Source organism: Pelophylax lessonae (genome assembly GCF_965119305.1).
Source record: "Pelophylax lessonae genome assembly, chromosome: 11".
NCBI classification, from domain to species: domain Eukaryota; kingdom Metazoa; phylum Chordata; class Amphibia; order Anura; family Ranidae; genus Pelophylax; species Pelophylax lessonae.
Window position 1 is genome coordinate 178,285,367 of NC_138778.1, and position 24,832 is coordinate 178,310,198.

Here is a 24,832-nt window from a genome sequence, read left to right on the forward strand (position 1 = left end):
GGTATTAAACATAAATCTAGAAATGTATTTTATTGCAGCTCAGCAATCATTAGCCGGGCAATGACTTCAGCACTGTATGTAGAAACCTTACAAGAAGATAAAAAAATGGGATGGGCATCTACATGGCAAAAGAGGTTTAATGTTGAAAAATGTAAAGTAATGCATTTGGATACTAAAAATACGAACACAAGTTACCAGCTAGGGAGAGAACCTCTGGGAGAATCTAGGATGGAAAAGGACCTGGGGGTCCTAGTAGATGACAGGCTCAGCAATGGCATGCAATGCCAAGCTGCTGCAATCAAAGACAACAGAATATTGGCATGCATTAAAAAGGGGATTCACTCCAGAGATAAAATAATAATTCTCCCACTCTACAAGACTCTGGTCCGGCCACATCTGGAGTATGCCATCCAGTTCTGGGCACCGGTCCTCAGGAAGGATGTGCTGGGACTGGAGAAAGTCCAGAGAAGGACAACAAAGCTAATAAATGGACTGGAGGATCTCAGCTATGAGGAAAGACTACAAACATTGAACTTATTCTTTCTGGAGAGGAGACGCTTGAGAGGGGATATGATACCAATGTACAAATATCGTACTGGTGACCTTAGCATAGGGAACAAACTTTTCAGTAAATGGGGAATTTAAAAAGACACAAGGCCAGCCACTGAACATGCAAGAGAAGCGGTTTAACCTCAAACTGTGTAGAGTGTTCTTTACTGTCAGAGCAGTAAGGATGTGGAATTCTCTTCCACAAGCAGTGGTATCAGCAGGGAGTGTCAATAGTTTCAAAAAGCTATTAGATGGGCACCTTAATGATCACAACATACAGGGATATACATTGTACTATTGACATAACACACACACCACAGGTTGAACTGGATGGACTGGTGTCTTTTTTTAACCTTACTGACTATGTAACTATGTAATATATTGGTGATGTACAGGAAATAAAAGGCAGTTTGCATGTTTAAGTACAGTTTATATCTACAGGTGGTGTACAGTTATACCTAATCTTACATTAAGATAAAAGATATGTGCCCTGTCTATTGAGATCCCGCAGTTTATCCCTGCTCGATATTGATAGGAATCTTCTGTGTCGGAAGCTTTGTCTTTTCTGTCTTGTAATGTTTCTGTGGAATATCGAACAAATAATTCTTGTAAACATAAAATCCTGCCAGAATTGCAACTTCTGTGGTTTTTGTATTTCTTTCACATGCAGCTCTAAATGAAAAACGTCATTCTAAGTAATTAAAAGCAGCCAATCAAATTTCAATTTTCTAAGCCAGATTAATTAAAGATGGTAGAGTGTTTGACAGGTGAGGGTGCCACACACAGGCTTGAAAAGTCCAGTAGAGAGCTTTATTTGTCATGACAGAGAAGAAAAATCTCCAACACGTTTCAGGGGCTGAGACCTCCTTCATCAGGGCTTGTATGTGCATTTTAGGATTCAGATTTGCAATGGACAATAACTGCAGAAATGGAAGAAAATGCACTGTAGATCTGGCGCCAGTGTAATTAGGGCTGGTTCACTCCACAAAAATATACTCAAGACCCATTCTGGATACGTTTCTGCATGCACGTTTTTAACACGTTTTTGATGCGTTTCCGGATACATTCCAGATGCTTTTTTTTCTTCTTTTTTTCTGTTTTTTTTTCACTGTACTGGGGTCCTGTGCATTTTTTATGCATTTTTGATGCGTTCCAGTACAGTCCAGTGCAGGAAAAATGCAGCATGTTCTACTTTTGTTTTCTGGAACTGGAAAGCCTGACCGCACTGGTGTGAACTATGCCTTTGCAAACCATATAACCTACTTTCCATGCGTTTTTGATGCAGAAGAATTTGCACTGGACTGCATGTGGTGTGAACTGGCCCTAAACGAATTCTGACCAGTTACCGCTGGTGGCTGCACTTTGCACCTTCTTCTTTACCGAACTGAATAAACTGGAAAATGCATAAAGTACTTCTAGCATGGCCGGTATTCATGTTAATGAGAGAGCATATTCTTATTCTTAGTACAGCAAAGTGTTTTCTGATTGGATGAGGTGTAGTTCATGACATCACTGCCTTTCCCCTCCACCTCATCCCAATAGAGAACACTAATTTGTATAACATTCAAGGCCTTCTCTGAATGACAGCCTAGCAGGCAACCCCCCTGCGGTTGCTACACAAACGCTACAGCATCCAGAAGCCCATGACCATCACTGTAGTAACTCAGGCTACTACAGTGATTGACAGCTTCCACAGAGACCAACCGGGCATCACATATGCATACAGTACTAATATTGTGTCAAGCTGGCTTAATATAAAGCTGGTTATAAACTAGATGGACTTGTGTCCTTTTTCAACCGATCACTTACGGTGTTCATTCGGAAAAGAAAGAGGCTGGTAAAGGACATATTTACTGGCACCTTCCCCAGCTCTTCATCCAGAACATCCCCCCTTACCCCCGTGTGCCCGCAGCAGCCAGCGGGAGAGGGAAGCCGGTATCACTTGGGGAGACAGGGAGGATGATTTCTGCTGCAGGGGTGCAATTACAGAAACGATGCCCTGTGTGCCTCCCCCTGCAGAAGCTGAAAGCAGTCTGGAGGGAGAAACTGGCTTTCAGCTGCTGCAGGCGGAGACACAGGGCATCATTCCTGTAATTGCAACCCCGCAGCACCGATCATCCTCCATGTCATGCCCACATCTGATTCCTCCTGCTGCCCGAGCCCCCCTGTGTGCCTGGGCCCTGTACAGGACGACTGGTGGTACCCCCTTATCAGTGGCGCTGGGCAGGAGAACATTTTTCTCCAATTATAAATTTCTGAAAGTGTATGTGGTTTTCATTCAGTAAAGTCCATTAATTCACCAATCAAATGGTAAAAGCAAATGAAATCTTCAGTTACTTTTAAACGACATTCGAATGTACTGAGAATTTTTGTACAAATTTTCCTAAGAATTTTTGTAAGAATTTTCATTCAAAATTGGAATAGTGTATATCCATCTTTAGGCTAAAGCTGGCCATATATGGATTGCATTTCAATCAGTGTGCAGTCTGTCTGTTCAAAAGAAACCGATCGTGAAACAGGCTTCTGTCAAACAGTCCTGCTGGAAAATCAGCATTCGATCAGCGCATGCAATCAATGGGCTGCCAATCAGTATATTCTGACGTAGGGGGAGTCCCGCTTTTAGAATACAAAGACACAGCAGGGAGAATTTTCCTGTCCATGTTAATTGTGTGGATGGGGAAGTCGGCTCAGCTTTTTTCGTTCAGCCAGCCGGCATGTATGAAAAAAAAATAAATTGGGCCCCGGGCAATTAAAGTCATTATGCACTAGTATGCATCGCATACTAGCACATTATGACAGACTTACCGAAAGACAAAGCCCTCCAGCAGTGCGCTGTCACCACTAAAGGCACCTCCACCTTCACCCGGTATTCTTTCGTGGTTTGCGGTCTTCGGCTAGCTGATCGTCTGAGCCGGTGATGATGCCACTCCAGCACATGCACGCGGGAGTCGCTGTTTACAGCATGGCTCTGAAGGAACGCCCGGGTATGCCATTCCTTCATAGCACATGAACCTGTAAATACACTATACTGTCAAAAGTATTGGGGGCACATGAACGTTAATGGCATCCCAGTCTTAGTCCATAGGGTTCAATATTGAGTTGGCCCATTCTTTGCAGCTATAACAGCTTCAACTCTTCTGGGAAGGCTGTCCACAAGGTTTAGGATCAATTTGGTGGAGGGAGGGATTATGGTTGTTTTTCAGAGGTTGGGCTTGGCCCAAGTTCCAGTGAATGGAACTCTTAAGGCATCAGCATACAAAGACATTTTGGACAATTTCATGCTCCCAACTTTGTGGGAACAGTTTGGGGATGGCCCTTCCTGTTCCAAAATAACTGCCTACCAGTGCACAAAGCAAGGTCCATAAAGACATAGATGAGTGAGTTTAGGATGGAGGAACTTGACTGGTCTGCACTTCAAACCTGATAGAACTCCTTTGGGATGAATTAGAGCGAAGACTGCGAGCCAAGCCTTCTCTCCAACATCAGTGCCTGACCTCACAAATGCGCTTCTGGAAGATAGGTCAAGCATTCCCATAGACACACGCGTCAACCTTGTGGACAACCTTCCCAGAAGAGTTGAAGCTATTATAGCTGCAAAGGGTGGGCCAACTCAATATCGAACCCTACAGACTAAAGGCCCGTACACACGAGTCGAAATTCGTCCGACGACCGATCTGCCGATTTTCGGCTTGTTAGTATGATGCTTCCGACAACCGACTCTGACTTTTCGGCTGAAAAAATCCTGGTGTGCAGGCTATAAAATTTTTGTCGACCATCAAAACACATCCAATTTTCATCTCATTAGTACAGATTTCCATGGAAAAAAAAATCTTATGAGCAAGACTAGGCATGCTCAGAGATGAAAGAACACAAAGAAAGCAATCCAACACATGACATCACTTCTGAAGTAGAATTCTGTCGTGCGGGAAAATTTGTGTGCAGTCTAGAGCACATTCCAACCAACAGACACCACTCTGGACAAAAGACGGACGACCGTTCGGCGGAAATTCGTTGCGTGTGTACGGGGCTTAAGACTGGAATCACACCAGTGCAATCACAGACATCGCAAGTGATTCGTACCGCATTGCTGTGCAGATCACATGCGATGTCTGTGCACACAGTTTGTATGGCTGAATTTGCTTCACATTCAGACCAAAATCAAACAGGGCACTTTTATTGGGCCGCACTGGAATCAGATCACATGGATGTTCACACTCAAGCGATCCGATTCCTGTACCATTTCACAGTTCGCACTGCGATCTGCAAACCGATCTGGGGGTGTCATTAACTTTACATTGACACTCGCAGCAGTTTGCAGATGTCAGTGTGAACCGTCTGTGATTCATGTGCAATGCGGGAACCCGCACATGATTCACAGGGTTCCCCGCATCGCACCAATAAGACTGGGATGCTAATAAAGTTCATACGCATGTAAAGGCAGGTATGCCAGTACTTTGGATAATATAGTGGTGCACATTTAGGAGATATTTACAGTACACCTTAATATAGGATTACCTCTAGGTAAACTTCATACATGGGAGTTTACTCCCACTTTAAGCCTAAAATTGGTACCACAGCCACGTGCATTGCACACATTTGCAGGGCGTTCACGGCACTTCCCATTTCACTTGAATGGGTAGTGTTGTAAAACATCATGACCACAGCATGTAAACACAGTCTGCTTCCTTTATTAGTTAAGGGGGGACGCTAAATATGTGGCTCAATTGCAGCTTTTTTTTAACACCCCCCTACCGCAAGTCTAAATCAGCCATTAGTATGCAAAATGTGTCATTGCTGGAGTTCACCTTTGACAATGAAAACAAATTGGTAAGCTTTAATATTATAAACTCTTGTTTTTAGGTTTAATAATAAGTAAGGTTAAATGGCATTTGATGCTTGAAGGGAGCGAAGATCCAAGCCAAGGGTGGTGAGACAGGTATGCATTACTAAACATCTTTTTCTTGCTTTCCTTTATAAAGTAAGATTTTTGATGGACCCCATTCAGTTCACTTGACTAGAAAAAATGCAGGCCTAAGCACCGAAAAAGCAGCATGCCGAGCCTTTTCTTACAACACAAAGGGCTTCCGCTGAAAACAATGGACAACGCAACGGAATGCAGCACGAGGCATCCATAGGAACAAGCCCTCACTGTGCCTTTAATGTATACGAATTGCACAAACTCTTTTAAGTTTTCATTTTACTGGCCTTTCACGCTGTTTAAAGACGGCATCGGGAGCTTCTGAAAGCGGCAGCCTTCAGAAACCATAGTGGAAGGCAGTAAAAGGAGAACGTCAAGAAGCTTGTAAACAAATAGGGATCAATAAAAATACAAGACCGTGTTCGCACCGACGAACTCCGGCCAGACCAGCGTGATCCGTATCAGCACTTTTCAGCCTGGATATGGCGCGGTTCCCGTTTCTGATCTCCCCCGGCGCCTCTGGGGTTATTCTTAATTTATTTAAAACTGGGCTAACGGTTCATGAAATGACTTCTGAACTTTTACAGAGTAACATTGCAGCTGGATAGGGTGGCAATTGCAGCAAAATAACCCAAAAAAGTAAAGTAACATAAATAGTGTAAGGTATATAATTAGCTTCCTTATTTATTATGGACTACAAATTTCAGTATCAAACAATATTTTTTCTTTAGTCAGTTGAATATTGCCTATTTTATAGACAAGGCTTATAAAAGACAAGCTCGCCTTTTCATTAATACCCCCATCACTCTTGTCCATCCACCAAACCAACCTTCCCTAACCTTTTAAACTTTTTGGCCTCAAGGAACCCCTGCTAATTACTATATTACTTGATCTTAAGTTCACAGTACATTAGCATGAACAGTAAGCTGACATATGAGTATGAATATAATTAATAAAAGAATATGAATACGTGGCATGTTTGACAACCACTCTGTATGACAAAACTACTTTTAGTAGCAACAATGAAATCAAACAATAATTTGGCCAGAAAAGAAATACAGAAATTTGTATTGTTTGGCTGGTGGTGAGTGGAAAAGTTCCCTCTTACATTAATGATCACTAAAGAAGTGCTTATTACATTGGGGCCAGTGAAGTGTACCCTTACATTAGTAGTGAATAGAAAAAAGCACCCCTTAGATTGATAGTCAGTGGGAAGAATGCTTCTTACTATGTATGCTGGACAATATGAAGAATGCTCATTATATTACTTGTCAGTGGGAAGAATGCCCCATTACACTGGCATTCAACAGGGTAATGCCCCTTACGATGGTGATCAATGGAAAAATGCTTGTTACATTGGTTGTCAGTGGGAAAAATGTCCCTTACAATGGTGGTCAGTGGGAAGAATGTCCTCCTTATCTTAGTGGACAGTGTGAAGAATGCTTCTCATATTAGTAGTTAGCAGGGAGAATGCTCCATACATTGGTGACCAGTATAAAGAATGTTCCTTACCTTGGTAGTCAATTGGAAAAGTGTTGCTTACATTGCTGGTCAGTAGGAAGAATGGCCCATTACACTGGTGATCAGTAGAGGAATGGCCCTTACATTCGTGGTCAATGAAAGAATCCTCCATATGTTAGTGGTCAATGGGAAGAACGTCCTCCTTACATTGGTAGACAGCGAAAAGTATGCTTCTTAGTTTGATTGAGAGTGAGAAGAATGCGCCTTACATTAGTAGTCAGTGGGGAGAATGCTGCTTACATTTGTGACCAGTGAGAAGAATGTTCCTCATCTTGGTAGTCAATGGGAAGAGTGTTTCTTACATTGGTGTTCAGTAGGAAGAATGGCCCATTACACTGGTGATCAGTAGGAATGACCCTTACATTGGTGGTCAGTAGGAAGAATGGCCCATTACACTGGTGATCAGTAGGAATGACCCTTACATTGGTGGTCAGTCGGAAGAATGGCCCATTACACTGGTGATCAGTAGGAATGACCCTTACAATGGTGGTCAGTAGGAAGAATGGCCCATTACACTGGTGATCAGTAGGAATGACCCTTACAATGGTGGTCAGTAGGAAGAATGGCCCATTACACTGGTGATCAGTAGAGGAATGACCCTTACAATGGTGGTCAATAAATAATGCTCCAAATGTTAGTGGTCAATAGAAAGAGAGTCCTCCTTACATTGGTGGACACTGGGTAGTATGCTTCTTGCATTGGTTGTCAGTGGGCAGAATGCTCCTAGTATTAGTAGTCAATGAGGAGAATGCTTATCTCTTTGGTGGTCAATAGGAAGAATGTCCTCCTTACACTGGTGATCAGTGAGAAGAATATTTCTTACCTTGGTAGTCAATGGGAAGAGCGTTCAATACATTGATGGTCAATGAGAAGAATGCTTCTTATATTAGTCCCACAGATGAACAGATCCCCTGATGAACTTGAAGTGAAATGGAAATGAATGTGCCTTTAGAGAAAACCGTCTGTTCTGGTTTTCTCCAGCCTGAAATCAGAGCTTAATGGGCCCATGTTAGGTCTTTAGGGGGGTAAATGGACGAGCATCCGTTTACATACTTTTACTTCTGATCCATCTTATTTAGGTCTATAAATTGAAAATGAATTTAACATTCCACTTTTTTTTTTTTACCTAGATGGTCTCTAGAAAATCAGATGTAAATGGAGGCATGTTCATTTACATCAGCCTGCCCTCGGACCAACACTGAGCTTCTATTCATATCTGCCTGAAAAAAAAGGTTAATCAGATAGGAATGGCCGTGTTAAAGGGGCTAAAAATTTAAATATTTTAAAACAACTTTGAATTTACATTAACATGGTAAACCTTATATGAGATTTTTGTGATTGGTTTTTGTTCTATTTTTTATCAGAAAATGTAATTTCAGAAGGTAGGTCCTTTCACATAACATACAACGTCTTGCCTATGATGGGCAGAAGCCCTGCTGCCCTCCTGTCAAGTTTGAGCAGTATATTCTATACAAAGGTAAGATCAATGACATAAGCACATGACTTCAAACTGGAAGAAAGCCTAAAACAAACCTTAGAATGTATTTTTTACTGGGTAGTTGATGTTTGGAATAGACTTCCAGCAGCGAAAGGGAGAGAGTTAACTGTATGTGAATTAAAACATGATTGGGACAAACATAGATCGAAAAATTCAAAAAACAAAAACAGCGAACAAATGAAAAGAAGTTTTAGAATCAATGACCCCTTAGTCTTTTTCTGCTGCCATTCCTCTGTGTTATTAGGTTCTGTCTGTCAGACACTGTGTGGATGCTGGTTGATCACAGGCGGCCCCTGTGTCTGCCTTGGGCAGGGAGGTGAAGTGGATGTCTCATGGAAACATGAGGGTTTTTGGTCTCAGAACTTAAGGCGGAGGTCTGGGGCTCAGCTGTTTCCTCAATCAGGGAGGACACTCCAGGGCTCTGAAGAAAGGATATGACATGGGTGATGTAGCCATATTCAGTTGGCTGACTTAACCCCTACATGGCTCCTGTACTTCAAAAGTAGACACTCTGGAGATAAAATGATGGCTATACCGGCCTTTGTTTACGTAAAGCAGTTTATCCTTCTTGGTTCTGTTTTTTCTTTCATGCTTTAAATCGCTTAAAAGTGATGTAACCCCAGTCACTAAAATCCCAATATGTTTAAACTTGAAGCCTAAATTTTAAGGAATACCTAGTAGCACAGTCCTCTTGTAAGCAGGTTAAGTTTAATGCTACCCCCAGCTGGGAGGGTTAGAGTTAATATTATTCCCAGGTCTTTCTTGGCGGGCTTTCTTGGGCCCGCCCCCCTAGTCCTGTGCTGTATAAAAAGGGACAGGGGTCTGATCCAGTGGGGTGCTCATGATCTAATCTATGATGCCATTGCAGAAGTCTGTGCATTCAGCCTACTGCCAAGTCCAGAGCACCTGAGGATAAAGAGCCTTCTACAGTGTATGGCACTGCTGAGATTTTCAATTTGTCCGAAGATACCACCTCTGGAGATCTGCCATTATTTCTTTCCTGTGGAGGTATGCTGGGGCAGCTACAAACCTGAGTTAGGGGGTAGTTTAGGGAAAGACTGCTCGTTACCTGTGTTTGTTTGCCATGCTGAGTCATCTAAGTAAAGCTCTTGAAACCTTGTCTTTGCCCAGTCTTAAGTTACTAAAGAGGTGTAATGCAAGAAACTGGACCATATAGTCTACAGCTTTGAAGTAGTAAAGACACAAGTGGTTACCAAGGGTAATAAAAGGTTTTGAAAAGCAGCCTGTTGTAAGTACATATATGTGACAGGTAAGGTTACCTCTTGCAGGAGTGGTTGTCAGCACTCACTCCATGAGCAATCTGTCTCCCATGGTAACAGGAGCAGATCAGCACCACAGAGGTCCTCAGCCTGTGTACAGGTACGGATGAGTAAGGGTTAAGTAAGTGCATGCATGGAGTCCACGCTAGGTGCATGTCAGGGACTCAATACCATGCGCAGGCGCACTGGCGTCGCTAACCGGCGAACGCCTATGCGCATGCGCTGAGGCTACCTTGGGTAGTTTGCGGCTATCTTGCGTCGGCGCGAACGCGCATCCGCATGCAATCCGCTTTTGGCGCCAAACTGCCTATTTAAAGCCAGTGATCACTCTGAGTCATTGCTGTGTGATCATCAACTCTCCTGTATCCTGTGCCTGTTTATACTGTATCTGCTGTTCCTGTTTACCTGACCCGGCTTGTCTTTGGATTCTGATTACCTGCTGCACGCCCTGACCTTGGCTTGTCCTGAAGATTCTCCTGCCTTGTCCTGATCTGTTTACCTGCTACCGGCTATTGGTCCTTGACCTGCTCCTGGCTCACCCAGGAATCTGGGGGACCGGGACCTGGTGTTAGCAAGCAGCCAAGTCCATCCCCACCATCTGGGGCCCTGGTGAAAACCGGCTAACACTTAGACTCCGCGCCTCTGGTGAACCTGTGCCACGCCAGTTACCTGGTAAGCCACTCCTCTTACGTCAGGCTCTGCCACGTTACCCCATGACAGTGCATGGCAGGAATCCATTCCATTACTGGGGTGAGGTAGCAGTGGCACTGGACTGGTTGAGAGGACATCAGCTCTGCGTGTTCCCCCTAAATGTAACAGTGACTGTGGTAGTGTTTATTACCATCAAGAGAATTATCTAGAGTTCTGACATCTGTTCAAGTAAAGGTACCCCATGTGTATGACAGTGACCCTTTTCAAGTTGCCTAGCGTAGCCCAGAAGAACCCACCCTGGGGTAGGCCTCCTATGTGACCCACATTTGGCGACCCATAAGGAGGGGAACATGGAGGGAGTGTCACCCACCTATTCATACGCACCATCACCCTTTAAAGTTGAATTCCAGGTATGGATATTTTTTTATTTACAGTAGTTACTGTATATTGGACCAGCTTGCACTAATGTAACTATGTATATACTTTACCTGTGGGATTCCTCTAGAACAAGGATCCTCAAACTACGGCCCTCCAGCTGTTGCGGAACTACACATCCCATGAGGCATTGTAAAACTCCGACATTCACAGACATGACTAGGCATGATGGGAATTGTAGTTCCTGAACAACTGGAAGGCCATAGTTTGAAGACCCCTGCTCTAGAAGTTGGAAACCACTGAAGTAGACATTGCTTCTACAGTGATCTCAACTTTCTTCCAGGTCCCATGCTAAGCAGCTGCCCTGTGGCTTACTGAGCACAGGAGATCACCCACTTAGTCGGGGCACCATTCAAAGAATGCTTTGCATCTTTTCAATAAATGCAAACCATTCTCTAACTGGATCAGGTGGAGATCGGTACATCACCACCCCACCTCACCACCACATCCAACCAGAAAACTCTTAGCGTTTGTTGAGAAAATGGCGCCCGTACTAAGCAAAGAGGTTTTGCCAACCATAGTGATTTCCAGCTTCTAGATGTATCGGCCACGCATAGTATATGCATAGTTACATTGGTCCAAGTATCCATACTTGGAATTTATCTTTAAAGTTAAACTTCAGCCTTACCTTCAGTCCTGCACAGTTATACATGAAGGAAGGGCTTAACATATTCTCCTTAGTTTGGGGCTCTCCATATAGAAAGTGTCCCTCTAACAGATCCCCTTATATAAGGCTAGTAGAGTCCAATATACTGTAGAGTGACAAAAAGGGATCCCCCCCAGGAGGTACTTCCTTTATGACCATGGGACAGGAAGTGAAAGGAAATCTCCCCAATAGCAATGGCCAAATAAACCTCCCTTAATCTAACCAAAATGAAAAAAAAAGGCTTAGTTCTACTTTAGAAGGAGGCTTCAATTTTTAAGTCTCACATCTCTGCCACCTAACCCTCTCCTGAACTTTGTCTGAACTCCGGTTCCACTCAAAGCCACGTACATAATATGTGGCTTTCATTATGTAAATCCATTTTAAAGGCTGTACAGTCTAATCTGCATGTATGCAAATGAGGCCAACTTTTCACTGTACTGCCAGTCACCTTATTTTGCATACACACAGCCAAGACATTACAGCCCTGGTCCCTGGCAGAAAGAAGTATGAAGGTGACTCAGGCTTTGCCAGAGAACACAGCAGTACTGAGAACTTGGCCAATTCTCTGTAATGCTAACGGCTGTAACTTTTAGCAACCAATCAAATTCACTTACCCATAGCAACTGGATTTTGATTAATTCTGAGTTTAATTAGACAAATGAAAATGATTTCTGATTGGTTGCTGTGGGTTGAAGTCCTCTGCACACATTTTTTGGCTTACTATAAAAATCTGCCTATTGCTTCCTTCAACTTACTCTCCAGATTTTGATATATGCATTTAGATCAGCTTTCCAGACATGCTCTGCCATTTCTCTGCTTCTGTCTGCCAAGCTGCCAAGGTGTAGCGAGCAGGTCCGAAAAAACAGATGTTTCCCCCTCCCATTTCTGTATTAGCAGAATATTCTCACACCTTGGCACAGCTTGTGAAATACAGACGTACCTCCCCCCCCCCCCCCCCCCCCAATATCTCTCCCTCCCTAGTGTGCTCAACACCATGCACCTTGTCATGTCTTTACTGCACTGGACAGGTGATGGACCAGCTGCTGAGGAACTACAAGTCCCAGCATCCCAGCCCGTCTTGCCATATACACTCCTTGAAGGGTATATAAAACAATGAATTGCTCTTCTTTGATCCCTTTTGGGCTGCTAAATATATTATTTAAGTGGTTCTAAAGGCTCAAGGTTTTTTTTTAAATTCATACATTTTATGCATGAAGGTAAATAAACCTTCTGTGTGAAGCAGCCCCCCTAATACTTACCTGAGCCCCATCTTGATCCAGCGATTTCCACGAGAGCCTTGCCTCTCCGGGGACTCTCACTCCTGATTGGCTTTTGGCAACAGTGGGAGCCCGTTGCTCCCGCTACTACCAATCACAGCCAGTGAGCCAATCAGGAGATGGAGGGGGCAGGGTTGTGCCGCTGCTCCATGTGTGAATGGACACACAGAGCAGCAGGTTAGGAGCGTGCCTGCTTGGGTGCCCCCAGAGTAAGCTGCTTGTGGGAGGGGCAGTAGGGAGGAGCATTAGAGGGGAACCTGAGAAGAGGAGGATCCGGCTGCTCCGTGCAAAACCAACTGCACAAAGCAAGTAAGTATAATGTGTTGGTTATTAAAAACAAAAAAAACAAGACTTTAACCACTTGCCTTCTGGAGATTTACCCCCTTCATGACCAGGCCATTTTTTGCGATACGGCATTGTGTTATTTTAACGGACAATTGCGTGGTTTTGCGATGATGTACCCAAATAAAATTGATGTCCTTTTTTTTGTCCTACAAATAGAGATTTTTTTTGATGGTATTTTATCACCTCTGTGGTTTTTATCCTTTGCATATAAACAAAAAAAGACCAACAATTTGGAAAAAAAACAACCTTTTTTACTTTTTAATCTAATTTCTTTATCAGTTTAGGCCAATATGTATTCTGCTACAGGTTTTTTATTTAAAAAAAATCCCAATAAGCATATATTGATTGATTTAAAAAAAAGTTTACAAACTATGGGATAGATTTATGGAAATTGTATTTATTTTTTACTAGTAATGGAGGCGATCAGCAAACTATAGCGGGACTTCGATATTGCAGTGGAAAAATCAGACACTGACACTGTAGAACACCTTTTGGGGACCAGGGACACTAATAAAGTGATCAGTGTTAAAAATATGCACTGTCACTGTACTAATGACACTGGCTGGGAAGGGGTTAACATCAGGGGTGAGGAAAGCGTTAACTCTGTGCCTAGCCTATGCTTCCTCACTGTGGGGGAGGTGCATGAACTATGGGAAGGCAATAATCAATGTTCCTGCTTTGCAGAGACACAGGATCAATGCCTTCCATACTGACAGAATGGCGATCTGCCGGTGAACATTAAGTCAGCAGTACTGGCAGATCAGCTCCCGCTGTGACTAATCGTAGCAGAAGCGGGTCGCCGGTGGCGCACCAGAGTCAAAAGTGCAGGACCACGTACTAGGTACGTATGTACAGGAGAGCTGCCTTGCTGCTATATTTATATATATATATATATATATATATATATATATATATAGGTGCGCAAACATGCGCTGCATAAAGATTAGTAAAAAACAAAATACAAAAATCGCCACTGCTGGACAGTATTGTATGCGTGTATGTGCGGATGCATGCAAATATGCGTTTAGGACACATCCCAACAAAAGCTAGAAGAATTTTATGCATGTGCACAGTGGCGGCTGGTGCTCCATCAGTCGGGGGGCGGCAGATGGACCCACCCCAATCACTCCAGCTCACACCACCATATCCCCCCCCCCCCCACGTGCCACTTTACTTACCTTGCTCCACGTGGCTGACAGGCAGTGGCGGCGACGGCTTCCCCCTCAGTCTCTATGTTCCCTCTCGGCAGTCGTCTCCTCCCTCCTTCTTCACCAATAGGATGCCTTCTCCTTTCGGCCTATCGGGAAACAGCTCTCAGGACCCGCTTCCTGATTGGCCAGGAGAAGAATCAGTGTGGTAACAGCGAATATTCATTCACTATTGTCACACAACTGGGTAGGCTCGGAGCGCAGTGCTATGCGCCCCGAGACCACCCTTTTTTGAAGCCTATTAGAGCCTCTAGCTCTAATCACGTGCTTCAAAAAAAAAGAATTCCCCTATTGGAATCCATGCATCCGGCGTCCTGCATGTAGATTAGGGGGCCGGATGCATGGATGGGGGGGTGGCGCCCCTGCGCCCCTAATGGACAGCCCGCCACTGCATGTGCATATCATGCAAATACTGTATGTGCATTCACTATACTGCTTATCCTTGTGTTTTTTTTATGCAGGAATTTTCTGCCAAGAATCTGATGTTCATACATTGGTACAATGTGCAAGTACCCTAAAATTGTTTTGTTGCGTCTGTTCTATAAATTAAAAAAACAAAAACTGTTTATAAAGCCAGAAGTCCAGTAAGCTCCTAGCTTCTTGTAGTAAATGGACAATGTTGCACTGAAATCATAAACTAGGTTACCAGCAATGCCCAGTTCTCTCTGTAGACAACATTGACTCCCATCAATGTTTTGGAGATTAGTAAATGGGGAGGTGTTCTATAGTCCAAACACAATTCCTGTCCTGGGGTGAAAACACTGCTAACTCAGCAATGTGCATGAGCCCAGCGGCTCCAGCCGCTGTCTCTGTCCGCATTGCATAAATTGATAGCAGCAGGAGCCATTGGCTACCGCTGCTGTCAATCAAATGCAGCGACACGGGAGCGGGGCGGAGTCCCGCTGCTGCGTGCACTCGGGAGCGTGCCCACATGGGTACCCCCAAGGAAAGCGACTCTCCGTGGGGGTAGCTGATGAACGGGAAGAGCCAGGAGTGCAGATGGGGCACCCCAGAAGAGGAGGTTTGGGGCTGCTCTGTTCAAAACCCTTGCACAGAGCAGGTAAGTATAACATGTTTGTTAATTTTATTTTAAAAAACCTGAAGCTCTAAATCCCTTTAACTACTTGCCGACTGCCTGTCGCAGATATACTGCGGCAGGCTGGCTCGGCTGCGCGAACCGTGGTACCTGTGTATGGCGGTTCGCAGGAGCGTTCCTGGGGGCATGCACGTTGCCAGAGGCGCGTTTGAGCCCCCAATTAAGCAGCAGGGAAGCCGCCGGGCACCCGCGATCGCTCCCCATGGAGAGAGAGTTGTTCTCTCTGGAATGAACACAGAGCGCCTATGATCCTCCTATTTAGGATCACAGGTCTCTGTGTTGATTCCACAAGCCCATCCCCCTCACAGTTAGAAAACACTCCCCTAGGCATACACTTAGCCCTTTGATCGCCCCTGAGATAACCCCTTCCCTGCCAGTGTCATTATTACAGTAACGGTGCATATTTTTAGCACTGATTACTGTAGTAATGTCACTGGTCCCCCCCAAACGCGTCAAAAATGTCAGTTAGGGGTCCGATCTGTCCGCCGCAATGTCGCAGTCCCGCTAAAAATCGCAGATCACCGCTATTACTTGTAAAAAATAAATTAAAAAAATAACTTAAATTTTTCCCCTAGTTTGTAGGCGCGATAACTTTTGCACATACCAATCAAAATACTGGGATTTTTTTTTTTTACCAAAAATATGTAGCAGAATACAAATTGGCCTAAAATGATGAAAATATTGTTTTTTTTTTCTTTCAGAATTGTCTTTTTTCTGGTTTATAGCGTAATAAATAAAAATCGCACAGGTGATCAAATACCACCAAAAGAAAGCTTTAGTTGTGGGGAAAAAAGGACATCAATTTTATTAGGGTACAGGTTAGTAGGACCGCGCAATTGTCCATTAAAGTAACGCAGTGCCAAACAACATGTTACAAAAGGTGAACCTTTTCTTTAAAGTTACTCACAGAAAAGAAATGGCTTGGGATAAGCGAAACCTCCTGAAATTCCAAGAAAAATTGGGAGATTTAGCGGAAATTTCACTATTCTGGCTAAATGCTTTGAAGCCCAATGGAATACACAATGAAGGTGATTTTTGGTGGTATATAAGCTCGTAATGGGCTTTAAATGGCACCTGTGGATACAGAAGATCCTTTTTAACTATTTTGGGCCTGTTCTTGTATCAGAAAGAAAAAACTAGACTAAAACAATTTGATTGTCACTAAACAATATGCTTTTTTCTTAACCACTTCCTGCCCACCATATAGTAAAATGATGGCGGGCGGGATGTACTCTTGTTCTGGGATGACATCAATTGAGGGTGCCCCAGAACCATGGATCTGGCACGCCTGCGGGGGTGGGTAGTGTGACAACCGTGGCCACTCCATGTTCCTGGGAATACATTACAGCCTCAGCAGTGCCCCTCAGTGACACCAATCAGTCCCCATTAGTGACACCAATCAGTGCCCATCAGTGACACCAATCAGTGCCCATCAGTGACACCAATCAGTGCCCATTAGTGATGCCAGTCAGTGCTGCCTTTCAGTGTCCATCAGTGCCTATCTTTGCCCCCTATCATTGCCCAACAGTGCCACCTATCAGTGCCCATCTGTGCCCCCTATCATTGCCCAACAGTGCCGCTTATCAGTGCCCATCAGTGCCACCTATCAGTGCCCACCAGTGCCGCCTATCAGTGACACCTATCAGTGCCCATCATTGCGGCATATTAGTGCCTCCTCATCAGTGCCACCTCATCAGTGCCCACCACTGCCGCCTCATCAGCGCACATCAGTGAAGGAGACAAATTACTTATATACAAATTTTACTGACAGAAACAGAAACTTTTTTTTTTTTGGTCTTTATTTTTTTTAGTAAAAAATAAAAAACCTAGCAGTGATTAAATACAGCATTTGGGTATAGTGTTGCATGACTGTGCAATTATCATTCAAAGTTTGACAGCGCTGAAAGCTGAAAATTGGCATGGGCAGGAAGGAGGGTAGAAATACATTTTACGGCAATCCAGGTCAATACAATACATTTCAACTTGCACATAAAAGTACATTTGTAAAGGAAAGCAAATACAAACATTGTAATGTCATCTAACCGATCTCAAACAGAACATCTGCACACTGAGACATCAGTGGTACCACATAGAAAAAGTTAGTATTTTAGAGGTCAGCTGTAGCAAGATTGAAATCAAACTCTATGGCCTACCTGGGCATATAAGGATACTCTGGTAAATAAGCTCAGTAGGGCTGAGTCCAGAGGTATCAAGCCACGGTCCCCATAACTTTTCAAATTTACCTGGGCAGCCCCTGTGTTGGTAAAAATGACTTCCCAGGAGTAACGAACTGCCTATGGAGGTTACCCAAAACTTATGTGTAGGGATTTCCAAAGTTGTAAGATTTGTTTTTGGGCATGGAAAATGGCACAACCCATGGCTATCCTGGGACATTCTTCCTGTACAACCTCCTCAAGGACACTTAGGAAACAGCATTTAGGATCCAACGGGATATTTACCGGAAAACAACAAAGAAAATGGCCTCTGCCCCCACCTATAACTGGCCTTCATAGCAAAGAACACATGGAAGGGCAACTCACATGAAACACAAAAATAAAATTCCCAGTTCAATTTGCTAACCAGTTTGTTTACCAACCAAATTAACCTGTCTAACAGTTTGCGTCAAAACAGGGGTTTAGTTAGCACACATTTGCAAACGCATGTGTAAGCTGCAGGGCCACTCCACGGCACCCTGTATTACCTGCAGTCCTAACTTTATAGAATTTTTGAGTCTTCACAGTGGAAGCACATGCATGCTAATGGATAGATAGGGGGCAGGTGAGCCTGGAGGTGGCCCATCCCTCCTGAAAGGTACTTTGGGGCATAATGGAAGCCCAGCCAATGGTATTACAGCAAAGGTAGCCAGTATGTCCACTCACCAGTATACATAAACAACAAAGAAAATGGCCTCTGCCCCCACCTATAACTGTCCGTCATAGCAAAGAACACATGGAAGGGCAACGCACATGAGACAAACAAAAATAAAATTCCCAGTTCAGGAGGGATGGGCCACCTCAAGGCTCACCTGCCCCCTATCTATCCATTAGCTTGCATGTGCTTCCACTGTGAAGACTCTCATTAATTTACTAGAGTTAGGACTGCAGGTAATACAGGGTGCCGTGAAGTGGCCCTGCAGCTTACACATGCGTTTGCAAATGTGTGCTAACTAAACCCCTGTTTTGATGCAAACTGTTAGACAGGTTAATTTGGTTGGTAAGCAAACTGGTTAGCAAATTGAACTGGGAATTTTATTTTTGTTGCCTAAAAAAAACACAGACGGCCACAGAGGGATCAAACGCTGAGGCACCTTTGCCAGAGCACTCCCCCCTGTATCCTGTATTTTGTAGCCTGCTGCACGTTGCCTATCACAAAAAAACACTGTCTGCTGAGGGATCAAATGGCTGCAGCTTGTGAGAGCGGAAGGTGCAGTGTTCTGTACTCCACCCCACCTCTCAGTGCAGACCAGCCAGGAGCTTGTTTTGGTGCCAGTAAACTCCCTGTGTAAGAGAAAGGTGTGGTGCGGCCACGCGGATGGTGTGGGTAGGGAGCCTGTCTTCCTCCTCACTACCTCCCTGTGAACTGTTCTGTTATGTAGACTGTGTTTTCTGGTAACAAATTAACATTGCTCCTAAATGGGACTGGGCTGTATCTTTGATGTACTGGGTTGAGGCTGTCTCTTTGATGTACTGGGCTATGGCTCTCTCTTTGATGTTCTGGGCTGAGGCTGTCTCTTTGCTGGACTGGACTTGGCTGTCTCTTTGATGTACTGGACTGAGCTATCGCTTTGCTGGACAAAACTGGGTTGTCTCTTTTATGTACTGGGCTGTGGCTCTCTCTTTGCTGGACTGGACTGGGCTGTCTCTTTGATATGCTGGGCTGTGGATGTCTCTTTGATGCACTGGGCTGTCTATTTGCTGGACTGGTCTGTCTCTTTGCTGCACTTGGCTGTCTCTTTGATGGAATGGTCTGTCTGCATGCTGGATTGGGCTATTTGTTTACTGGATATGGGGATATCTCTTTGCTGGATGTGGGGCTGTCTCTTTGCTGGATATGGGCCTGTCTCTGTGCTGGATGGGCCTGTCTCTTTGCTGGATTTGGGCCTGTCTCTTTGTTGCATATGGGCCAGTTGAAATCGTCTCAAAGTGCCTCTGAGCTTGGCCTAGGGGAAGGGGTGAGTTCCTGCACCTCTTCGCTGAGAAAAAAGCCCTGCTGATGCCTACACATTTTTTACCTTTTTTAATGCAGGGGTCTCCAAACTATGGACCTCCAGTTGTTCTGGAACTACAATTTCCATCATGCCTAGTCATGTCTGTGAATGTCAGAGTTTTACAATGCCTCCTGGGATGTGTAGTTCTGCGACAGCTGGAGGGCCATAGTTTGGAGATCCCTGCCTTAAAGCAAGGAATGCATTAAAGTGTTAGTCCACCCTAAAACTAAAATCCCTACATCTATAGACATCCACAATCTAACTCCAACCTATCTAGCCCTGTAAGGAGGAAATCAGTATACAGGCATACCCCGTTTTAAGTACAATCACTTTATGTACACTCGCGAGTATGGACACAGCCTGGTCAGCCCAGCATGGCACTACTGGTTTCTAACATTGGCGTCTATAGGAAATCTTGGTCATCTTGACATGGCACTGCTCCCAAACCATACGTGACAGGGATACCAAAATTACGGAGCACAGAGAGGGGACCCAGGACTACAACATATCCTATTTGTGGCTGGCCAGCTTGCCTGGGTAATCTACCATGTCATAGTCGTGGATCCCCTTAACATGCTCCACAAGCTTGGTTTCCTTGTCACTTTGGGAGCAGTGCCATGTCAAGCTGACCAAGATTTGCTATGGAGCTAGTGTATTTACATGCATTGAGAAATGAAAAAAGGTATTGCTTCACTTTCAGTACATTTTCGTTTTACATACATGCTCTGGTCCCATTGTGTACTTAAAAGTGGGGTATGCCTGTACATACCTTTTTTGAAGCCGATCTGATCCTTTCTCCAGTGTCGGAAGCTCTACAGAGGACACGGCCGACAACGGCTGGGAAATGAATGGGGAGTGACATCACCCGTAGAGTTACTATGGGGCCTCTGTCGTCGGTTGTGTCCTCTGCACCCGCCTACACAGCGAAGCCGCCGCTGACAGCTCAGCGTGGGATCGGGTCGGATCGGCTTCAAAAAAGGTGCATATACTGATTTCTTCTTTACAGGGCTAGATAGGTTAGTGTTAGAACATGGAGGTCTATAGATGCAGGGATTTTAGTGTTAGGGTGGACTTCTACTTTAAAGCTGAGTTCCACTTCTGCTTATCTGTCTCCTACCCCCCTCCAGTGGCACATTTGGCACCTTTTGGGGGGGAGGGGAGAGCGGGTACCTGTTTTTGACAGGTCCCCTGTCCCCACTTCCGTCAGACCTCCCCACCGCGAGGTTTGTCAGAAGTTCCGCCCACTCCTCCTCCCACCTCCTTCCAGGCCAGTAACTGAGCGCAGCATGCTTCACGCATGCGCAGTAGGGACCCGGGTGTGAAGCAGCATGACTGGGTTCCCTTACCAGCAATGGTGGCGGAAGCAACAGACAGCTGATGGAAACATCGGCTGCGGTGCCGACATCGCTGGACTCCAGGACAGGTAAGTGTCCAAATATTAACCACTTGCCGACTGCCGCACTACTATTTACGTCGGCGGTCAGCCCCTCGCAGGCAGAGTGACGTAGATCTACGTCGCTAGCCTGTGAGGGTCTAGGGAGCGAGCGCGCGCCCCCAGAGGCACGCTCCCACTCCCGCGTGGTCACGGACCCCCCCCCCCCCCCGCGCGCGTGTGACCGGCGGACATCGATCTGCGATCGTCGCTGCAGAGGGAGAAAGTCAGGCGGCTGATGTAAACAAGCCGCCTGACTTTCTCCCTGGTGTAGAAACAGTGATCACACGGTTCTACTATGTAGGACCGTTGATCACTGTTTCTACAGCTCAACCCACAGCCAATCACAGTTAGAATGACGCCCCTAGGGACACACACAGCCCCTCCCTCTCAAATAAAGTTAACCCCTTCACTGCCAGTGTCATTTTTACAGTAACAATGCATATGTATAGCACTGATTATTGCAGTAATGTCACTGGTAACCCCAAAAGTGTCAAAAATGTCAGTCAAGGGTCCAATCTGTCCGCCGCAATGTCGCAGTACCACAAAAAAATCGCAAATCGCCGACATTACGCGTTCAAAAAAACAAAACAACAAAAATGACAAAAATCTTTCCCTTTGTTAGTAAACGCGATAACTTTTGCGCAAACCAATCAAAATATGCTTTTTGCGATTTTTTTTTACCAAACATATGTAGCATAAAACAAATTGGCCGAAAATGTTAAAATATTTTGATTTTTACAATTTTTTTTGGGGAATTTCATATAAAAAAATGTGAAAAATATTGTTATTTTTGCAAAATTGACGCTCTTTTTTTGTTTATAGCGCATGATCAAAAAATCGCACAGGTGCTCAAATACCACCAAAAGAAAGCTCTGTTTGTGGGAAAAAAAAGACGTCAAATTCGTTTAGGTACAGCGTCGCACGACCGCGCAATTGTCCGTTAAAGTCACGCAGTGCCGAATCGCAAAATAGGCCCTGGTCAGGAAGGGGGTAAAATCTTCCGGGGGTTAAGTGGTTAAAAGTCAGCAGCTACAGTATGTGTAGCTGCTGACTTTTAATTTTGGGAGGAGGGCCGGAACACCGCTTTAAGGTAAAAAATATGTAGGCTTTAGAACTACTTTAATGGTCCTCTAATTTATTTTCAGAAAATTATTTCTTACTGTGTTTTTCTACTTCCTTTTAGAGTTTTCCCTTTAATTTCCATTTGTTTGGAACGAGCAGTGCACATTAGTTGTAATAATGTACATTTCTTTATGCACATTATATCCCATAGTCCATTTTGTGAGCAAGCAAGAGAGGGTGGCTACATTCCTACATACAGTGTGATCATGGAGAACGACTACAGCCACCCTCTAACAGGAAGTCGGATCTCAGCAGAAAAAAAAGAAATTTGGAGATTTCAAGGATCTTAAGTCGAGATCAATAGAAGGTGTTGAGAGTATATACATGAATATAAGTACATTTATGAAAATTAATTTTTTATTTAAACCAGAGTTTAGTTTCAATTTATTAACTAAAATAAATAAAATGAAGGTAACTGTACACAACTGTCAAATGCACAAAAAAGGAAAAAAATACAAGAGATCGTTCACACTAGGGCAGTATGCTGAATCCACAGCCTCTTGTGTGCGCTGGGAGACACAGAGCCGATGTGCTGATCCCATTGTATTGCACTGATTTTTTTTTTTTTAGCAAAACTTTATTGAAATTTCTTGGGTGTTGGTTTGCGTTGCAACTCACTGCACTTAATAACCACTTAAGCCCCGGAAGATTTTACCCCCTTCCTGACCAGGGGGTATTTTGCGATTCGGCACTGCCTGAATTTAACGGACAATTGCGCAGTCGTGCGACACTGCACCTAAACGAATTTGACGTCCTTTTTTTCCCACAAACAGAGCTTTCTTTTGGTGGTATTTGACCCCCTGTGCGATTTTTTGATCATGCGCTATAAACAAAAAAATAGCATCAATTTTGCAAAAATAACAATATTTTTCAAATTTTTTTATATGAAATTCCCCAAAAAAAATGTAAAAATCAAAATTTTTTAACATTTTCGGCCAATTTGTTTTATGCTACATATATTTGGTAAAAAAAATCGCAAAAAGCGTATTTTGATTGCTTTGCGCAAAGGTTATCGCGTTTACTAACAAAGGGAAGATTTTTGTCATTTTTGATGTTTTTTTTAACGCGTAATGGCGGCGATCTGCGATTTTTGGGGCGGACAGATCGGACCCTTGACTGACATTTTTTACACTTTTGGGGCTACCAGTGCCATTACTACAGTAATCAGTGCTATACATATGCACTGTTACTGTAAAATTACACTGGTAGTGAAGGGGTTAACTTTTTTTTGAGAGGGAGGGGTGGTGTGTGTCCCTAGGGGCGTGATTCTAACTGTGATTGGCTGTGGCTTGAGGTGTAGGAACAGTGATCAACGGTCCTACATAGTAGAACCGTATGATCACTGTTCCTACACAGGGGAGAATGACAGGTGGCTTGTTTACATCAGCCGCCTGCCTTTCTCCCACTGTCACGGACGATCGTGAGTGCCCGGCGGACATCGGGTCCGCCAGGCACACACGCGGGGGGGTCCGTGAGCGCGCGGGAGCGTGCCTCAGGCGGTGCGCGCTCGCTCCCCAGAGCCTCACAGGCTAGTGACGTACCGGTACGTCACTTTGCCTGTGAGGGGCTGACCGCCGCAGTATATGTACTTGCGGCGGTCGGCAAGTGGTTAAGAAAATGACTGCAGCTTTCTTGTGTAAATCTATGTAAAGGGCCATACACACTATAAGATTTTCTGAAGACTTTTTCCTTCAGATTTACCTTTTCTATGTAGTGCAAGGGCCTGCCAGATTGCATACAAATTGAAAGTGTTTAGGTTTGACCTCATATTATATGGTTTTGGTAAATCTAAAGGAAAAAGTCTTCAGAAAATCTTATAGTGTGTATGGCCCATAAGGAAGTTACTTGCTGAACCAGGAGAGTTACTAGCTACCGGGAACATCAGCAATAAAGAACATGGCATTATGCATTGGGGCTGCAGTAGAAATACCTGCAAGCATACTACCCCAATTCCCACCTCTAAAAAAAATCTAAATAAATCTAAAAAAAATAAAAAGGATAGAAATTTTCACCTAAGCAGCTCAAATACTTGTCACAATTTTCCCAAGGTCACACAGTTGTTCCCTAGAGAAGACAGTTTTGCCCAGATTAAGCTTTGATCCAATGTCTAAGGAAAGCTCTCAAATCTACCAGTCCTTGTCTGCAAAAATAATCAAAGGGGCAACTTAGAAAACCTAACGTAATTAATGTTGTCCCTGCTGTGATAAGTTGGTGTACCGTCACCTTTGCTATAAATCTTCTACATTGGCCATGTGATCAATATCCCTGGCAATCACAGACTCTTTTAGGGAAGCTTTTGATAAGACTGAATACCACTGTGCCACAGTCTGCCCCACACTGCACTCCTATTAGAACATGCTGCAATGCAAATGCTATAGTAAGCACTTATGTGCATTGAGGCTTCCAGTTCAATACACCCTTTCTATTCAGGCATTTAGACTGGGCTCCACATATTCATAACTACTGTACATACACTATTTTACCAAAAGTATTGGGACACCTGCCTTTACACGCACATGAACTTTAGTGGCATCCCAATCTTAGTCCGTAGGGTTCAATATTGAGTTGACCCTTTTTTGCAGCTATAACAGCTTCAACTCTTCTAGGTAGGCTGTCCAAAAGATTTAGGAGTGTCTATGGAAAT